Consider the following 14,038-nt stretch of genomic DNA (forward strand, 5'->3'; position numbering starts at 1 on the left):
TGTACATATGTAGAATCTTGCAATTTATTTAATCCTGTTTTAGATTTACCAATACATTAATTTTGTTGTCTATATATTGTTGAATACATTAAAATGTTCAGAAGCAGCTAAATGAATTAAGAGCTTAAAGAGACAATGTGAATAAGGTAATATATTTTATTGGACCAACTTCTTTTTGTGAGAGAGACAAGCTTTCGAGCTTACACAGAGCTCTTCTTCAGGTCTGGGAAACATACTCAGAATGTCACTGCTAAATACAAGGTGAAACAGATTGTTTAGCATAAGTAGTTAGCCCATATTTCAAGGGACCATTCAAGGTGAAGTGGCCTGTTAACACCTCTCCAGTCATAGGGGGGGAAAGGAAGGGAGGTGGGGGAAAGGCAGCTGGGGTGCGGGGGAGGGCGTGTTGTTGATTTTTAAAAAGAACAGGAGTACTTGTGGCACCTTAGAGACTAACAAATTTATTAGAGCATAAGCTTTCGTGGGCTACAGCCCACTTCTTCGGATGCCCACGAAAGCTTATGCTCTAATAAATTTGTGTGGTGTTGATGTCAATGTAACTATTTTGATTTGCACCGGCTGATAATCTGGCTCCTTTTATTTAAAAAAAAAAAAAAGGAAAACGTTCAACTGATATGTTTATCTTTACTAAAGATTTAGGGCCAAATTATGGCTCCATTAAAGTAAACTTGGAGTTTTACTATTTTCAGTGGGACCTGGATTTGACCTACAGCAACTCACCCCCACGAGCATTTGATCCACAGCAACATCTCCCAATTCCTTCTGAATCTGGTGTCATCTCTCACTTGGTTTAAAAAGAAGGAAATCATAGTCAATTTAAAAGTAGAATTTTCTTTTCAATGTTTTGTTTATGTAAAAGAAAGTAAGAGTTGGCCTTATGCAATGGCCTTATGCCATGAAAAGAACACTATTACTCCATCAATCAACCAATATAAGTTACTACATATTACTGGAAGAGCTTGAATTGATATAAACATCTCTGGAGTTGAGCAAAGTATCCTTTCTAAGTACCCAGGCAGCATAACCAATTCTCATCAGCAATAGAAGAATTATCAATTTGTAGAGAGATCATTTTTTCACTCTTTCCAATGTACAGTATATAAAATAAATGCTTTATGCTTTACAGCCTGGTAAAGATCATTCAGCTTAGTTTCTTTAGCTTCCTCTGGTGCCTTTTTCTCATACTTTGAACTGCCTATCATTCGCTTTTATGAAGCAAAAGCTCATTTTATCTAAATTCTCAACACTTCTTAATTATGTTTCTGATTAACTGTATCTATCAACGTATGGGTAAATCTGACAAATATTTTTACTCTACAGTGTTGCACAGACAATGAAAAAGGAAATTAACCAGTAATTAATTAGTATGTATAGACTATTCCTTTTACCTTATGCAGTGAGAGACTGGCTATCTCATCAGATCAAAGGTTGAAAAAGAAATATGAATTTCCATTAACAATCACATGCAAAAGTACATAAGATAATAAAAATGATACATTTTTCTGCACAGTATGAGAATTTTCTATTACCAACTTATGTTATCAACTTCAGAAGGGTGTTTGCAAACTTCTATTCAAAGATCTACCCAAAAAGGCAAATAAAATCCATGAGACTCTAGAGCACATCTACACTAATGACTCTACACATATCGATGTGTGGGTTTGTGCTATAACCCCCCTGTTGTTCACACTGAATCCCCTGAAGCACATGTCTCAAGGTGATTAGAGGGCAAGCAAGCCAGTATACCTGCGGGGTGAAAGTTCATACCTGAGGTATGGCAGTGGCACAGCCCTGTATCCTTGCCAGTCTGCAGAGTGGACAGAGCAAGGGGCGGGTACCAAGTCTTCGGTTTCAATATACCGACACCCTCATTCCCACAGTGCACTGAACCCTTTCCTGCATGAGCTTTAACCAGATCAATAAAAATCCTTGTCCCCTTGTTTTCATTGGTAGTTGTGTGCTGCACTGACCACATCATAACAGCTTTCCACTGCAGTCTTTACAGATCAATACAGGTGACAATGGATACAGCTCCAAGACAATGGATGCCTGCCCCACTGAGTATACCCAGGGGCTGATCAATGTCTGAATATAATTCACCATCCTCCATGATTTTGGCTGGAGCAGCCAGAATATTCACCTGTTCCAGGACATTTTATGGAGGCTGCAGCAGGCAAACATTCAGCAGATTCTGTGCCAGTGCTGGGATGCATAAAGTACTTGAGGTCAGGAAGACCAAAATATTCATGAGGCTCTTTGTATATGTCCCTTCTACCTGGAGCTTGTCCAGGTGCTGTCAAGAGCCCAAGTACTGAGGCTGCTTGGGGAATCTCTACTTTCCTGTGCCAGCTGGGACCCAGGACCAACACACTTGTGTGGGATACATGTACAGAGTTTACAAACCAGATTTGTCCCGAATCCACTCAGGATGGAAAGATTCTTCTTTATCCTCACAAATGTTGTGCAGTTCACAGTAGGCGATGATCGCATGAATGGTGTTTTCCACTGTGGCATTGTGAAGATAAGGGATATCATGAGAAGGATTGTGGGCCTTGAACCCAGTCCCATGGGTCCCCAAGCAGAAAGTAGCAAAAGGAAGTTATGTGACCAACTAAAGGAATCCCTGACTGGCTGCTACTATGGACCCCTCCTGCTAACCTGACTCCTGAGCCCTGCATTCCTGCCTGCTCCCAGTTCCTGCTTCCCTCCCTGCTCCTGGTTTCTGTCTACTCCCATCCTGTCCTGCCCTATCCTCAAGTCATTCCTTTTTTGCCTTACCCCTGACACTGTGTCTGGCTCTGGCCCCTGGCCTGGTTCCTGACCCGGGCCTTCCCTGTTCCACCAGGTTTCACCCCATGGCCCTGTCATGGGCAGGTCATATATGCAGCCTAGGGTGGATGCGTGCTCTCCAAACCTGCTCTCTGGATCACTTCTTACCATGGCCTCTGCCCCTCCAAAGTCACCAGAGTGTATGGACTCACCAAATGTGACATTCTCTCTGGCAGTGATCTGGAGGCTCTGCTCCATCAATCATGGCCCACTGTTCTCCCTAGGGGCCTTTGGTGGCTTGGCAGTGGGGTCTGGTCTGGATGGGGTGGCGCTCCTATGGTCTCTCTGCAAGAGCTAACAGCGTAGGTCTTCTCCTTTGCTCTGTATGCCCTGGCTGACATGCACCACTCCCTTTCAAGCCCTGCTACCATTGTGAGCATTCCCAGCACATGCAGCTGGGTGGGGGCTTCTGGGTCCTTAGTTCCCCAGTGTGGGGATTATACACTCCATCACACCTTTAAAAAGAGGGCAGCAAGAAATGGGGCAAGGGACTGCAACACCCTCCAGAAAGCTGAGTGGTCAGGGGCCATGCTCCCAATGGATTGCTACTGCTGCAACTGCAGAGAAGAATTGCTCCAGAAACCCAATGGACACAAAGGACTGTGTGAAGTCCTTTATTGTTTAGGCCGTGAGGTAAGAGCCAGGAAATTTTGAGTTGCTGAAGTTACTGATGTGAGGGATAGACTTGGGGAAAGGATTACTCAGCCTGCACAGACTGTTGTGAGATATTGGTTTGGTTTGTTAAGAAGGCTTAAAATAAAACAACTAACTCTGCTTCACATACACACTTGCCTCTTGCAGTGGGTAAACTGTTGGGATACGAGCACCTCAGTGGTCCCTGCAGAGTTCAGAAACCCTAGCCCTCTGAAAACCAGCTATTATTTCTCAAGGTTTTTTTATGCCAACCACCCATGGGTAAACCACAGTGTTAATTGCCTCACAAACCTGCATAACCATGACTCCACCAGTAGAAGTTCCAACCCCAAAGTGGTTTGCAATGGACCTATAGCTGTCTGGAGGAACCAGCTTCCACACGGCAATAGCAACCCTCTTCTGAACTGATATGGCTTCCCTGAACAGTGTGTTAAGGGACTGGAGGATTGGTGCAAGCTCCTTACTCAGCTCCATGAAGGTCTGTTTCTTCATGCAGAAGTCCTGAAGTCACTGATGGTAATCCCATGTTTTCAAGATGCTGTGATCCCACCATACTGTGGTGCTTCTCCTGCACTAGAAGTAACAGTAAGTCACAGGGCAATACTGACCATCGGAATATTGATATTCAACATATCTGTCCACTGTGACATGAATGGATTGCCATTGACTCTTAAGGTCAGCCATTTTCAACATGTCAGAAAATGCTGCCCGAATTACATCCAGTATCATATCAAGTCTGCTGTATAAACATTTGTCCCACAATAAGGGGCGGAAGTACCAGATCATCCTGGTCTTTCACCCAGTTTTGCAGGGAATAAAAGTGAGGGGCAATGTGATCAGCAAATGTGTGAAGGCAAGGAACAATTCCAACAACACACCACAACATTTTCCTACAGTGTCTCCTTGTGACACACAGAACCTTGGGATACTAACCCTGAAATGATAGCACTAACCTCGTATACCAGTGTGGAAATGGGTAGCGTGTCTACACAGCATTATACCCATTTTCAGCACAGTATATGGGGAATGTGCACGAGCATGAACCCAATGCAGTACTTGGGTATGTGCACCACTGTAGACATAGCCTAATCAAAACTGATAGGTTTTTTTCCCCTCACTCTATTATGCCCAGATATTGGGCCAAATTATGTTCATTTTTCTTATTAAGCTAATCATAGTTACTGTGATAATCTTTTATGTCTCTTGTGGTTTGGATGGCTAAAGTGAGTCAGACTATAGACATAACATGGCCTGGGTCTCATTTATACTGTGGTCTGTTTACACCACTTTGGCAATATAAAAGGGTCTTACAGTGAGTGTAAATGTTGTTACATTACAACCAGTTTAATGCCCCGTAACACGGCGAGAGCAGTATTCACCAGTAGCCTAAATGTCCATAGTAACTATGAGTATGTCTACACTGCAATTAGATACCTGCAGCTGACCTGTGCCAGCTGACTTGAGCTTGTGGGGCTCGGGCTAAAGGGCTGTTTAACTGTGGTGTAGACATTCGGGCTCTGGCTGTAGCCCGAGCTCTGGGACCCTCCCACCTCACAGGGTCCCAGAGCCTGTGCTCCTGCCTGAGCCCAAATGTCTACACCATAATTAAATAGCCCCTTACCCTGAGTCCCGTAAGCCTGAGTCAGCTGGCACAGGCCAGCTGTGGATTTTTAATTGCAGTGTAGACATATTCCAAGACTAGTTTCTCTACAGTTAGCTTACACAGTGTAATATAACACAAGTGTAAATGAGAATCTGTCCCAAGAGTTGTCAAGTAAACATAATAAGGGCAAATGTATTGTTGAAATAGTGACCATGTTGTGTTAGTCAAAATTGCAGGACTAGCAATGCCACCTAAAACCAGATGCTCCAGAACAGTTCCAAAGAAAGATAGGGGTGCTATAGAGTAAACTAAAGTAGATAAAAATAGGTTGTCTACACTGTTAAAAAAAAAAAAAAAAAAAAAAAAAAAAAAAAAGCATGCTCAACTCTAGTTAGCTAACCCTCATTAGCTAACTTGGTTAAATTAGCAGTGAAGACATGGCAACGCTGCTTTTAACTCAGATTAGCTGCTCAGGTTCAACTCCAGGTTGTCCTACAGGCTTGAACTTGAGCTACTAACCTGAGTTAAAAAGCCAAGTTGTGACTTCATTGTTATTTTAACCCATGTTACCTAACTACAGGTTAGCTAATCTGAGTTAAGACTACACCTTTTTGTACTGTAGAGAGAAAATAAAGTCACATTATGTTGCCAGTTAAATTTTGATGACCTTCTGGTGTTCATATTAAAATATTCAATTTCTACAACATAGATCTTCAAAAGGCAGAATTTGACGCATAGTAATTAAGGCAACTTAAAAGTGCTTCTGTTCAATCCTATTTTTCATTCAGTTACTAATGGAAATTTAGCTATAATAGAAATATCAAAACAAATTATTCTTAGATAAGTAACTTACATAACAATGAACCATTAAACTGTATTTTAAGAAGCTATTGAGGAGAAATTCTTGTCCAGGACAGAGTTTGACAAATGTGTATTTCATGGTGTGTGTAGTTCTGTGTGCAGAAACAATGTCAAACAAAATAGATATTAAAATAAACTTTCAAGGATTATTGCTTCCTAAATGAAGCAAAATTCCAATATTTCACTTGGGAACTTACTCAGACTATATCCCAATATTAAAATATTCACCCCCTCTCATTGGGGAATAGGGGCTGGGTTAATTGGACCAGCAGAGGAAAGACAAACCCCGTAATGGGGGGCTGAGGAGGAGGAAGAGGAAAGCTGTTCTGAGGATTCCCTCCTCCCCTGCAAAAAAAACACAACACTTTTAGAATGCACTTGGGGATCAAACACAGGCAGAGCAGGGGAAGAGGAGAGATTTCTCCATTTGTTCCTGCTGCAATATGCTAGGCTGTGGGGGAGGAAAGGGAGAGCTGATTGTCTCTCACACCCCTCTTCTTCTATTTGAGTCTCTTCCCTATATTTGAGGTGTTTGAACTGTGTTTGCAAAATACTGTGGATTTGACCAATCCCAGTTTTTAGGAGACGGAAGGAATTTTTCCCAAGGGGCCAGGCTGATAGGGTGTTGGATGTATTTTTTCTCTCCATCTTCCTTGCAATATCCGGGAGGCCCATGTTCATTTTAGTAAGGAGTAGATTTGGGTGAAATCCTTTGGACAGACAGTTCATTTACCAAAAAGTACAGTTTGGGCTCATACAAAATTATTTGTGAATTTGTGTCATGTTCACCAAATAGTTTCAATTGAACTGAAAAAATTGAAAAGTCTCAGCAATGGTAAAACAAAACTTTTTTTTTTTTTTTTAGTTTTGACCTGAAACATTTTATTTTAGTTTTCAGACATTTTGACAAAATCAAAAAAAAATAAAAAAATAAAAAAAAATCACAACATAGCTGGAGGAGGCAGCTCTGCTGCCACCTCTCCTATAAGCTTGAACCGAGGGGCTAGGACTCACATGGGATGTGCAAAACCTATGTTCAATTCCCTGTTCTATCTGACATGGAGAAGGGATTGGAAGTTGCGTCTCCTCATTGCAGGAGAGTGTCTTAGGCTATGTCTACACTTGCAGAGTTTTTGCGCTGTAAGTTTCACCGATGATAGGGAACTGGTGAAAGTAAAACACTGGTTTGTGTACTCACTTAATTCCTCAGGCATCAGAAAGTGTTTACATTAGCAGCACTTCCATCACCGATGAGAGCAGCGCTCTAGGGCAGCTATCCCATAGTGCAACTCTCTCCAGTTTGATGATGGGTCTTGTGAGAAGGGGGAGGGGGGGATCGCAGGGCTTGAGCTCTGAAATATTACCCAGTTTGTGAAACCAACTACACTTCTTCATGGTTCCTGCTTGATGGCACACATGGTGAGCTTCTGACATGTAACAGAAAGCCCAGATCATTTGTACTGATCAGAGTAAAAGGGGGCACTTTCAGATGAAAACCTATTAGAGAAAAACCCACGATGCTGGTAAAGCTAATTATAACTGCAAAAGATTAGTTATTTTCCTCCAGATTTAGCCACCTTAACTAACATTTTAATTGAAGACTTGTAAATTTAAATTGAGCGTACTACAAATGATGGACAATGTCTTTGATCCACCTTTGCATAACTCTTCTCTGAGCTTTCAGTGACAAGTGACTATTTTATATCTTATAGATGTCTAGTTAAACAATTCAGCCATGACATATAATCAGTCTAATTTGAAAACATAACTATAATAAGACCTGCAAGCTCATCCAGAATGATGTTATTAAATGTTTGTTTGGGAAATTTTGTTTGAAGTCTTGGGGAACGTCATATTATTTAAATGAGAAAGCTATTTGTGTGACCTCTAAAATATTTACATAGATTTTTTTTTTAAGGCTAGAAGCGACCAATTTATTATCTAGACTGACTTACTGTATATCACAGGCTATTAAATTTCACCCAGTTATGCCTTTATTGGGCCAAATAACTTGCCTTTGAGTAAAACACAACTAATGTTTGTGGTTGACTAAATCATATCTTCCAGAAAGGCATCCAGTTTTGATTTGAAGAAATCAAGAGATGGAGAATCCATCACTTCCCCTGGTAGTTTGTTCCAACTGTTAATCACCCGCATTGTTAAAAAATTGTGCCTTATTTCTAATCTGAATTTGGCTGGAAACTGAAGCCAGACATTTGTTCTTACTGCATCTTTCTCCTCTAGATTAAAGAAACCATTGTTTTCTCCCCAGGAAGGTACTTATATAGTGTAATCAAGTCACCTCTCAATCTTCTTTTTGATAAACTACATAGATTGAGCTCTTTTAATTATCTCACTGTAAGGCATTTTCTTGAATAATTTTTGTGGCTTTTTTTGTGCCCTCTCCAATGTTTCAGTATCTTTTGAAAACATTTAGTCATACAGTTCTGCAAACATGCCTTTATACATGTTTACAAATTCATGAAAGACCTGACTTTTTTTCGTGTTGTTAATTGGCCCTAGGGTGACCAGACGTCCCGATTTTATTGGGACTGTCCCGATATTTCCTTGTTTGTCCCGCGTCCCGACCGATGTGCGGTCGGGACACTGGACAAACAAGGAAATGCTCCAGAGCCCGGAAGTGCTTGCGCCCCGCCCCCCCGCCCCGACTCCGCCCCCTCCTCCCCCCATTGGCTCCCTCCCCGAATCCCCGCCTCTTCCCCAGGCTCACCATTCCTCCTCCCTCCACAAGCGCTGGAGGGAGGCCCGGGAGACGCAGGGGAAGCGCGGGGCCGGGGCGAGTAAGAGTCCGGCCTGGCCCCGAGTGCAGGCAGGACTCAGTTGGGCGGTAGGGAGAGTAGGGGGGCGGCCCGCGGGGCAAGGCGGCGGCTGTTCTCCCCCCCGGGCAGCGGGACTTGGGAGCAGCCGCTGCTGCAGCTCCCACTGCCACAGGGGGAGGAAGCGGCCGATGGCCAAGCTTGGTGGCTGCAGCTCTGGCGCCCGGGCCCGAACCCCCTGAGCCCGGGTCTGTTGCGGGGACCCAGCAGCGCGCACGCTGCGCCCAGCCCCTGGCCAGTCGCGTCTGGGCTGCTGCCCAGCTGGTGCAATCCCGCGTCGGCCCCGGGGCGGAGGCATCGGCAGCCCAGTCCCGTTCGTTCCCCTGCGGGACCCGAGCAGGACGGGGGGGTTGGGGCCTGCTGCCCCCACTCTGGGGCCGCCGCGGGATAGCACCAGCTGGGCAGCAGCCCAGATGCGACTGGCCAGGGGCTGGGTGCAGCATGCGCGCTGCTGGGTCCCCGCAGCAGGCCCAGGCTTGGGGGGGGTTCGGGCCCAGGCGCCAGAGCTGCAGCCGCAGCCACCGAGCTTGGCCATCGGCCGCTTCCTCCCCCCGCGGCAGTGGGAGGTGCAGCAGCGGCAGTGGGAGCTGCAGCAGCGGCTGCTCCCGAGTCCCGCTGCCCGGGGGGGAGAACAGCCGCCGCCTGGCCCCGCAGGCTGCCCCCCTACTCTCCCTACCGCCCGACTGAGTCCTGCCTGCTCGGGGCCAGGCCGGACTCTCACTCACCCTGGCCCTGCGCTTCCCCTGCATCTCCCGGGCCTCCCTCCAGTGCTTGTGGAGGAAGGGTGTTTTGTTTTGTTTTTTGCCCCGCCCCCTCCTGCTCCCCCCCCCCCCCCCACGTCCCGATATTTGACTTGGGTGATCTGTCACCCTAATTGGCCCTAATCACAGATTACATTGCTTGGTAGCAAACATTAGTAATTCCAAAAAATGCTACTATTTGCCAATAAACTGTATGTGTGATCACTGTACAACTGCACCTTACTGCTCGGGTACATGTGTACTCTGGAACAGGAGTCGTTAAAGTGTGGTCCAGAGAGCTCCCTCTGTGAACCTATAGTTTACATCTGTGTACATGGTGGGGTAGAAGTGACTAAATCTGTCCATAATTCATATATGATATAAATAAGAAATTAAATGAAGTAGGAATTATACGAAAATATGAACCCTGTCTCACACAGTGAGTTGGATTCACAATGACACTTTCCCCAAGGCAATAAATATAGTAAAGCATACTTAGAAGTCATTAGCTTAGAAGGAATAGCAGATTGCCCATGGTGCGTGGGATGCATATCTAGAAACATGACAAGAATGGAGGTACAGAAGAAATTGCAAACCAACAGTGTTTATCTAAATAAACAAATATAGGGGCAGATCCTCACCTGCTGTAAATCTGCATGCCTCTACCGAAGTCAGTTTAAACCAGACTTACCAATTTACACCAGGTGAGAATCTGCCCTAAATCCCTCAATGGATTTGGGAATCATAAAATAGGCCATTGCATATGAAGCTGATGGTTATAGCCTCCTCAGAGACATCCATGTAAATACTTTTGTAGGCATGGATCACAATGGGACTCATCAAAATAACCTGGCAAGTATAACAGGATGACAGGGAGACAAGAAGTAGGAGGAAGACTTGAGGTACATGATATCAGAAGTGAATGACACCAGACCAGAGGTTGAATCACTACTCTGTCAGAGAGTCAGAGAAAAAATAGGCAAGTTGAGGAAAGTGCATAGGAACTCTAGTGATATCAGATGTTGCCTCTTGTACTGTAACTCTCCCAAATTCTGTCTATATAAGCTGTTGTCCTTACTGACCTTGGAAGTAGAGGTCCAGAAATCAATTAACCAAAATGTGTGTCAGATATTAGATCTTAGTGGTGGACAAAAAAATGAGGGAATGTGCTATTCCACCAATCAGTCACTTTTGGGGTCCTCAAACAAAGAAATATCTGGAGAAAACTTGTCAACAGGAGCAATCATCGTGGCTGCCACACCCACCGGCAGCTGGGACCCGGGCCTTCATCATCCTGATCCTGAGAGATGTCCTGACTAGACTGGGCTAGAGAGAAGAACACAAATGACACTGCCTCCTCTGCTGGCTCTAGATGAATCCCAACACCACCAGTGATGTGAGACTGTGTCACCCCCATCCAATGCATTCTGTTCCTTCCCCACCTTATTTCTTCTTTTTCCTAGACCTCTCTTTTTTTCTTTCCATTTAATAAGAGTCTGTCTAGCTGGCCAAACTGCATGTTTTGCAACACTGGTGCTAGCCTGTCACCAGAAAGAAGCAGCTAAATGCAATGCCTAAATAACCCAATGCTGGTACACGTTTGCCAGGTCTCAGAGCAGCTGATAAGACTGTTTGCTGCACCTATTTTTCTCCAGCAGTGAGGCTTCAAGTGAGAATCAACATGAGAGACAGAAGCTGCATTTTCTAAGTTTGTTGCTCTTTTCTCTTCCCCTTTTGCATGTGTTCATCCTGTTTTATCTTCTAGGAAATGGGATCAGACTTCAATATCAACAGCAATGACAAAAGCTTCAGCCCATCTTAACTAACTTCTCTTTTCCCCACAAAGGAAAGTCATTACCATCTAAAAGACTGTCACAGATGTTTTCCCCCCTTCAAAATATTCTCTCCAGCTAAAGGAAAAGGGAACAATGGATGCTGTTACAATGAAAGCCTTACTTAATATTTCACATTTCAAAATGTAACTATTTTTCCTTGTTCTGTATCTTTAATAAAAGGTTTAATAGATTCTTAATGGTGTGTTTGCCCTGGTACTAAGCAGGCTGATACCTCTATATAACAACTCCTGAACCTTGTTTAAAACTGGTTAATGTTGGACAGTTTCAGGGTCATATTAACACCTTTGACTCTCCAGGCTCTTTGGTTCCATCTAAATTAATGTAACAAATCATAAAATGATGAAGGACTTCAACCTCTAAAAAGACTAATTGAAGTAAGAAATATGGACCCTGCCTAGCTTTGAATTTTCCACAAAAAGACATGAATAAGGGGTTCCTTCCTACAAAATGTATTGTTTTTAGGCTCCTAATCATTCATAGAAAATATATAATGGCCATGGATGAGAACGGAGTTAACAGGTCAGAAAGCAACAGATAGGGTTATTCTGCCTCTTTTGGAATCTGCCAATGCTGGCAGAGTTTACTTTTCTCCCCTGATACTCCTAGAGCACATTTTTTGTTGCCAGGCTGTACCAAATTAGAAGTATTTTTAATTTCCAGGGATCAATGCCACCAGACCCTTCTGTTATCTCTTTTCTGTAAAAAGATTTAAATCTGTTCAGTTTTGTATCATGCCCATCATTGCAATATGAGTGATTGCTAGGGTTAAAAATATACAGATACATTATGTTTGTAAAATTTCCTTTCCTTTCCACCCTTCTGCATGTAGTATGTAACATTATTTTTTTCCCTGACTCATAAATGCTAACATGGCATCAGATATTGTAGGGGGAAACAGCATGAAGAAGTCAGACTTCTCAGGCCACTTTGTAGTTACCAAAAGACACCTTGTATAAAAGCTCAGACAGAACCTGATACCGCCACCAGACAAACTGGGGAGATGGGATTGGATGTAAATTTAAATTGCAATTAAAAAGTGTTTGAAGGAGAATTGGTGGGTTTTGACCAGTTTCAAGAAGTTTGAGAACCAATCATAGACCACCTACCTTCCAATATCCAGTGTTATAAGAACATAAGAATGGCCATACTGGGTCAGACTAAAGGTCCATCTTGCCCAGTATCTTGTCTTATGACAGTGGCCAATGCCAGGTGCCCCAGAGAGAACGAACAGAACAGGTAATCATCCCAAGTGATCCATCCCATCGCCCATTCCCAGCTTCTGGCAAATAGAGGCTAGGGACACCATCCCTATCCATCCTGGCTAATAGCCATTGATGGACCTACCCTCCATGGACTTGTCTAGTTCTTTTTTGAGCCCTGTTATAGTCAACTGTTATGATGCTTTAATGTACACCACCATGGATTAAATCAACCTTTCTCCCCTCACGTCCATGTTGGCCCCCCCTTTGCATGGCAACCAGTGTGGCTCTAGTTTACCTTGTGAGCTATTTGTTGGGATAGAGAGGATCCCCGGCATAGTACAGAGCTTTGAAAGGTCTGGGAATGGGTAGAGTGGGCGGTGGGGGGAAGAGGGAGAATGAGAGATAGGAGTAGTTGATGCACTGATCCTCCAGTCCTTTCCCGAAGGCAAAATGGGGTAAATCACATAAAGTCTTAGAGCAGTGGTTCTCAACCTTTCCAGACTACCGTACCCTTTTCAGAAGTCTGATTTTTATTTGCATACACCAAGTTTCACCTCACTTAAAAACTACTTGCTTACAAAATCAGACATAAAAATACAAAAGTGTCACAGCCACACTATTACTTTCTCATTTTGTCTGTATGAAATTTTAGTTTGTGCCGACTTTGCTAGTCATTTTTATGTAGCCTGTTGTAAAACTAGGCAAATATCTAGATGAATTGATGTATCCCCTAGAAGAGCTCTGCTTACCCCCAGGGGTACATGTATCCCTGGCTGAGAACCACTGCCTTAGAGGTTACTCCAGCCCCTGGGCTGTAATAGCTTCTGCCAATTGGTCTCAGAGTCTCCCCAGTTTAGAGGGAGAATGCCTTACCTTGGCACCCATATATCTACCCAGTACTAGAGCTGGTTGAGAATTTTCCAACACAGTATTTTTTAATGAGAAAATATGGATTTGTTGAAACTGAAACTGGTTGCAAGAAAGGGTCGAATTTGACAAATCTCCAGCCTTGAAAAAGTTTTGTAACTGTCAACATGTTCCATTTTGACATTTTTGAAATGAAAGGTTTCATTTTGTTTCAAAATTATGTTTTTTGCTTTGAAATTTTAGTTAATTTATTCTAAAATATAAAAGGTTGAACTAGAAACAAAACATTTCAAAGTTATTGAAATTGAACATTTCAGTTGACCCAATTTCCCCTCGCTCCCCTTAAAAACTTGGATTATCAGTTCATGAAACTTTCGAGGTTTTGACTTTTTGTGTTGATGTAAGACAGGGGGAAAAAATGAAATCTCAGAATCATTTGGTATGGGCAGACTGTTTCCTTACCAACACTACCTAGCATCTGCCCCAGCTACTTGAATTAGGCCTTGGTCAGAGGATCTGAGCCTAAATATGTTGTTGGTTGATACTCCTCTGTTCAAGCCTTTCTTGT

Source organism: Emys orbicularis, chromosome 5 (genome assembly GCF_028017835.1).
Source record: "Emys orbicularis isolate rEmyOrb1 chromosome 5, rEmyOrb1.hap1, whole genome shotgun sequence".
NCBI lineage: Eukaryota > Metazoa > Chordata > Testudines > Emydidae > Emys > Emys orbicularis.